Below are 7,271 nucleotides of genomic sequence, written 5' to 3'. Positions count from 1 at the left end.
ATTCCAGACAGACTTTGAGAAATCAGATTGACTTGTTGAGTCAATATCTTGTTCTGAGCCAGAATGGCATTCAGAGCATCAATCTCAAGAACTCCTTTCTTCTGATTAGTCTCATTGTTCACAGGATTCCTTTCAGAAGTGTACATGAATTGGTTATTTGCAACCATTTCAATCAGCTCTTGAGCTTCTGTAGGCGTCTTCTTCAGATGAAGAGATCCTCCAGCAGAGCTATCCAAAGACATCTTGGACAGTTCAGAGAGACCATCATAGAAAATACCTATGATGCTCCATTCAGAAAGCATGTCAGACGGACATTTTCTGATCAATTGTTTGTATCTTTCCCAAGCTTCATAGAGGGATTCTCCATCCTTCTGTCTGAAGGTTTGGACTTCCACTCTAAGCTTACTCAATTTTTGAGGTGGAAAGAACTTTGCCAAGAAGGCATTGACTAGCTTTTCCCATGAGTCCAGGCTTTCTTTAGGTTGTGAATCCAACCATGTCCTAGCTCTGTCTCTTACAGCAAAAGGGAATAGCATAAGTCTGTAGACCTCAGGGTCAACCCCATTAGTCTTGACAGTGTCACAGATTTGCAAGAATTCAGCTAAGAACTGATGAGGATCTTCCAATGGAAGTCCATGAAACTTGCAATTCTGTTGCATTAGAGAAGCTAATTGAGGCTTAAGCTCAAAGTTGTTTGCTCCAATGGCAGGGATAGAGATGCTTCTCCCATAAAAGTCGGGAGTAGGTGCAGTAAAGTCACCCAGCACCTTCCTTGCATTGTTTGCATTGTTGTTGTTTTCGGCTGCCATGTGTTCTTCTTCTTTGAAGATTTCTGTTAGGTCCTCTGTAGAGAGTCGTGCCTTAGCTTCTCTTAGCTTTCGCTTCAAGGTCCTTTCAGGTTCAGGGTCAGCTTCAACAAGAATGCCTTTGTCTCTGCTCCTGCTCATATGAAAGAGAAGAGAATAAGAAAATGTGGAATCCTCTATGTCACAGTATAGAGATTCCCTTAGGTGTCAGAAGAACAGAAAAATAGAAGAAAGAGGTAGAAGAATTCGAACTTAATCAGAGAGAGTTCGAATTGTGCATTGAGAATGAGTGGTACTCCATAAATAGAAGCATGTGGGAAGAGGGGAAGAGAATTTTCGAAAATTAATTAAAAAGTTTTTAAAATCATTTTGAAAAATTGATTGATAATTTTCGAAAACTCAAAGTGGAAAAAGAATCAAGTGAGTTTTGAAAAAGATTTTGAAATTAGAAGTCAAAAAGATTTGATTGAAAACTATTTTGAAAAAGATGAGGTTAAGAAGATATGATTGGTTTTAAAAAAAAACATGTGATTGAGAAGATATGATTTGAAAACAATTTTTAAAAAGATTTGATTTTAAAAATTAATAACTTGGCTATCAAGAAAAGATATGATTCAAACATTAAACCTTTCTCAACAGAAAAGGCAACATACTTGAAATGTTGAATCAAATCATTAATTGATAGCAAGTATCTTTGAAAAAGGAAAGAAATTGATTTTGAAAACATTTGATTGAAAAGATATGATTTGAAAAAGATTTGATTTTGAAAAACTTTGAAAACTTGAAAAAAAATTGATTTGAAAACAAAATCCTCCCCCTTGTGCCATCCTGGCGTTAAACGCCCAGAATGGTGCACATTCTGGCGTTTAACGCCCAATGCACTACCTTTTTGGGCGTTAAACGCCCAACCAGGTACCCTGGCTGGCGTTTAAACGCCAGTCTGTCCTTCTTCACTGAGCGTTTTGAACGCCTAGCTTTTTCTGTGTAATTCCTCTGCTGCATGTTCTGAATCTTCAGTTTCCTGTACTATTGACTTGAAAATAGAACCAAGATCAAATAAACAATACATGCAAGACACCAAACTTAAAATTAGACACTAGACTCAAACAAGAAACATAAAATCTTTTTGGTTTTTTATGATTTTGAAGGTTTTTTTTTTCGAAAATTATATGGAAATAGAAAATAAAAGTTTCAGAATTCTTAATTTGGATTCCAGGAATCATTGCAATGCTAGTCTAAGACTCCGGTCCAAGAATTAGACATGGCTTCACAGCCAGCCAAGCTTCCAAAGAAAGCTTCGGTCCAAAACACTAGACATGGCCAATGGCCAGCCAAGCCTTAGCAGATCATTGCTCTAATAGCAAGATTGATAGAGATCAACAAGCTCTTGTGATGATCAGTTGAAACCTCGGTCCAATAAGATTAGACATGGCTTCTCAGCCAGCCAGATTTCAACGGATTATCTTGAAACACTTGAATTCATTCTTAAGAACTCTGAAAAAAATTACCTAATCTAAGCAACAAGATGAACCGTCAGTTGTCCATACACAAAACAATCCCCGGCAACGGCGCCAAAAACTTGGTGTGCGAAATTGTGATCACTACTTTTCACAACTCAAATAATCCCTAGTAATGGCCCCAAAAACTTGGTGCTCAATACCATGGCATAAACACAACTTTGCACAACTAACCAGCAAGTGCACTGGGTCGTCCAAGTAATAAACCTTACGCGAGTAAGGGTCGATCCCACGGAGATTGTTGGTATGAAGCAAGCTATGGTCACCTTGTAAATCTTAGTCAAGCAGACTCAAATGGGTATAGTGGTATACGAATAAAGCATAAAGATAAGGATAGAGGTACTTATGTAATTCATTGGTAGGAACTTCAGATAAGCGTATGAAGATGCTTTCCCTTCCGTCTCTCTGCTTTCCCACTGTCTTCATCCAATCCTTCTTACTCCTTTCCATGGCAAGCTTATGCAAGGGTTTCACCGTTGTCAGTGGCTACCTCCCATCCTCTCAGTGGAAATGTTCAACGCACCCTGTCACGGCACGGCTATCCATCTGTCGGTTCTCAATCAGGCCGGAATAGAATCCAGTGATTCTTTTGCGTCTGTCACTAACACCCCGCCTTCAGGAGTTTGAAGCACGTCACAGTCATTCAATCATTGAATCCTACTCAGAATACCACAGACAAGGTTAGACCTTCCGGATTCTCTTGAATGCCGCCATCAGTTCTTGCCTATACCACGAAGACTCTGATCTCACGGAATGGCTGGCTCGGTTGTTAGGCGAGCACTCGGTTGTCAGGCGATCAACCATGCATCATGTATCAGGAATCCAAGAGATAAACATTAGAGCCTTGTTTGCTTGTAGAACAGAGTGGTTGTCAGTCACTTGTTCATAGGTGAGAATGATGATGAGTGTCACATAATCATCACATTCATCATGTTCTTGGGTGCAAATGAATATCTTGGACAAAGAACAAGCGGAATTGAATAGAAGAACAATAGTAATTGCATTAATACTCGAGGTACAGCAGAGCTCCACACCTTAATCTATGGTGTGTAGAAACTCCACCGTTGAAAATACATAAGAACAAGGTCTAGGTATGGCCGAACGGCCAGCCTCTCAATGATCTAAGATAGCATAAAATGAAGATAGCTACCCCGATATCTCAATACAATAGTAAAAGGTCCTACTTATAGAAAACTAGTAGCCTAGGGTGTACAGAGATGAGTAAATGACATAAAAATCCACTTCTGGGCCCACTTGGTGTGTGCTTGGGCTGAGCAATGAAGCAATTTCGTGTAGAGACTCTTCTTGGAGTTAAACGCCAGCTTTTATGCCAGTTTGGGCGTTTAACTCCCATTTTGGTGCCAGTTCCGGCGTTTAACGCTAGAATTTCTGAGGGTGACTTTGAACGCCGGTTTGGGCCATCAAATCTTGGGCAAAGTATAGACTATCATATATTGCTGGAAAGCCCAAGATGTCTGCTTTCCAACGCCGTTGAGAGCGCGCCAATTGGGCTTCTGTAGCTCCAGAAAATCCACTTCGAGTGCAGGGAGGTCAGAATCCAACAGCATCTGCAGTCATTTTCAGTCTCTGAATCAGATTTTTGCTCAGGTCCCTCAATTTCAGCCAGAAAATACCTGAAATCACAGAAAAACACACAAACTCATAGTAAAGTCCAGAAAAGTGAATTTTAACTAAAAACTAATAAAAATATACTAAAAACTAACTAGATCATACTAAAAACATACTAAAAACAATGCCAAAAAGCGTACAAATTATCCGCTCATCAGTACCCTAAACAAAAAAATGCATAAAACCTTAATCCTTACAAATGCTGGTAATCATCGTCGGTGGTGGCAGCGATGGCGTCGTGGTCCCCCTGCTGAAGCGGCAGAGTAGGTGCTGCCATCGGTGTCCCACCAGCAGCTTCTAGCGCTGCTGCCTCCAGCGTGCATCTGCTGGTTGTACTCTTCCATCTACTGCCACAGTTGCTCGAGCTTCTCCGTCAGGTCTAAGCTGGCGGCAACGCGTGCAAGAATCTTTCGATACCTTTGCTCAGACTATTTCTGCTGCTGGTGAAGCTCTTATGTTAGCTTCTGTACCGCCTCTCTCAGGTCGATAACCTCTTGGGATCAGCAGGGTTGGTGGTAGAAGCAGAGGTAGATGATGCCGCTATCTTTTTTATTTTCTGTTCATTTTACAAACAACAAATAAAACAGAGTTACTTCATCTTTTTGTAGAGTAATGTGTTATTGAATAATGGACTTCATAAAACACTATTATCATTTAATAAGACTAACAAATATAAAATAATACTCTACTCTACTAGGCGAATAACTGATGCACCATTATTTCATGGTATATTTTAGGTTGAATTGAGCGGATTTTATCCATTATTCTCGCACTTATTTATATAATTCGCATGTTTTACATTTTTCTTCCTAATTTTGTGCTATGATTGAAAACATGCTTCTTTGAACTTAAATTTGCTAATTTTAATCCTCTCTTATTACCATTCGATGCCGTGATATGTGTGGTAAGTGATTTTAGGTTTTCCAGGGAAGGAATGACTTAGAGGATAGAAAAGAAGCATGCAAAAGTGGAAGGAACACAAGAAATTGAAGTTTTGAGAAGTTGGAAGCAACGCGTACGCATGGACGACGCTTACACGTGATTGGTGCAGCAGACATACGACGCGCATGCGTGGCTGATGCCTATGCATGGCCAGTGCCGAGTTCAAGCGACGTGTACGCGTGGGCGACGCGTAGGCATGACAGAGCGTCACGTGCTACAATTACAGAAAATGCTAGGGACAATTTCTGGGCTACTTTTGACCCAATTTTAGGCCTAAAACTACTGATTAGAGGCTGCAGAGTGAAGCTGGAAGGGAGGAATCATTCAACTTTCATTCACAATTTTAGGTTTAAATGTAGAATTCTAGAGAGAGAGAAGCTCTATCCTCCCTCTAGGTTTTAGGGTTTTTAGTCTTGTTCCTTCTCACATTCAGATTTCTACCTTACTTTAATTTTGTTTTCTTCTACTTTTATTTGTTCTAGTACTTTTGTTTATCTACTTCTCTTGTTGATTTTTTTATGTTGCCAATTTAGTTTATGAATTCTTCTTGTTTCCTTTAATCCATACTAATGCAATTTATGTTTTCATATTTATGATTGCTTCCTTTAATTTGTTGTTATTGTTCCCTCTTGCAATTGTTAGTCTTAGATTTTGCTAAGTCTTGTTAGTTTTCTATGTTTTTATTTTATGCCTTCCAAGTGTTTGATAAAAATGCTTGGGTGGATTTTAATTTAGATATTTATGCTTGTCAATTTGCTTTGCTTTCCTTTTATGCCTTCCAAGTGTTTGATGAAATGCTTGGTTGGATTTTAGAGTAGAATTGATGATTAGGATCTATTGACTCTAGTTCTCACTAATTGAATTAGTGGAGAGTTAGGACTTATGGACTAGGATTGATATAGCTCATTTGACTTTTCTTTACTAGTTAGAGGATGATTTAATGAGATTAATCCTTGCCAATTCTCATATTGTGGTTAGTGATTAGGATAGAGATCCTTGACCACCAACCCTTGCCAAGACCTTTTTAGCTATTAGTTTACTTTCTTGCCATTTATCTTTCATGTCTCTTATAAAAAAAATCCCAAAAAACTAACTCATAACCAATTACAAGGCACTTTATTACAATTCCTAGGGAGAACGACCCGAGGTTCCAATACTTTGATTTATAAATTTAGGGGTTTGTTACTTGTGACAAACAATCTTTTGTATGAAAGGATTATTGCTTGGTTTAGAAATTATACTTTACAACGAGATTTCATTAGTGAAATTCTAAACCGTCAAAAATCCAATCATCAGATACTCACCCAAATAAGCTCTTCTTTGGATGCACGAATTACAACATGAGTGTTTCTTCAAGAATTGTTGAGCTTTTTTATGCCAACTCTTAAATTTGCTGCACACAGAGTAGTGAAAAAATATGGTGCGGATTTTTTTGATGGACAGACATTGTAGAAGATGATAATGAAAATTTAGAAGATGCTACAGCAAATAACAATTAAGAAGTGAGCGCCAGTCTTTCTTTGAGGATTGGCAATTTGGAGGTTAAATTAAGGACCCAAAAATATATAATACAAATGTTAGGATTGCTGATTTTTTTTTTCTTGTTAGTTGTTTTAGATGTGATGGTAAAATATAACAATTGTGTTTGAAAGCATTTGTTTATGAATGTATGGGCACTCCTTGGTTTATTGGTGTGGTCTGTGTAGATAGATTACGAAAATAAAAACCAAACTGAATGAATAGAACAAATAAACTAATAATATTAGTTTTTTTATTGTAATCAACACATTGTCAATGTAACACACTGTTAATATAACACATATATAAACACCATAAAACAACCACCAAAAAGAAACACAAGAAGATCTTCAAATTTAAAGGGTTATTGTAAAGTATTTACTAAAAAAAATAATACAATCTGATTATGTGCTATTCTTAAATGAAAATAACAAAAAAAAAAACAACCAATGCCCAAATTCTTTATATGATCAAACATCTGCAGCTAATACATCTAATATCAAGTATTTTTTTTCCTTGGTACTTTGAATTTTGGAATTGGAACAAACTTCAGAAAATTTGCCAACCTAAAAGATATTGCTGCACTTGTTCGTTGGATGGGATCAATATAAAAACAGTTACTGATGGTTTAAAGTTTCTTCTTTTAGTTGATAATTTATGTGACCTTTTTGTTGTTGATGGTGGTGGTGCCTGATTAAAGTTAGAAAAGTTATTGTTTGTTTGAATTAGTGTGAAGAAGGAGTTATGACAAAAAAAAAGTGAAAAATAAATATTTAGATCAAATTTTACCTCATCTTGTATTTCACCATAGTTTGATGGGAATCAGTCAATCTCTGTAACTTGGGGTGTAGCCACTGGT

The 7,271-nt window shown here is 37.5% G+C and overlaps 1 non-coding gene across 1 annotated transcript; it reads left to right on the top strand.

Moving 5' to 3' along the window:
• Positions 1–296: 296 nt before the first annotated feature.
• LOC130977853 (small nucleolar RNA R71) lies at positions 297–404 on the top strand. Its single transcript, XR_009085526.1, has one exon. It is a non-coding gene; the product is annotated as a small nucleolar RNA R71 (small nucleolar RNA).
• The last annotated feature ends 6,867 nt before the right edge of the window (positions 405–7,271 follow it).

Source organism: Arachis stenosperma, chromosome 4, assembly GCF_014773155.1.
Source record: "Arachis stenosperma cultivar V10309 chromosome 4, arast.V10309.gnm1.PFL2, whole genome shotgun sequence".
Lineage (NCBI taxonomy): Eukaryota > Viridiplantae > Streptophyta > Magnoliopsida > Fabales > Fabaceae > Arachis > Arachis stenosperma.
This window is presented reverse-complemented; position numbering and strand designations above follow the sequence as displayed.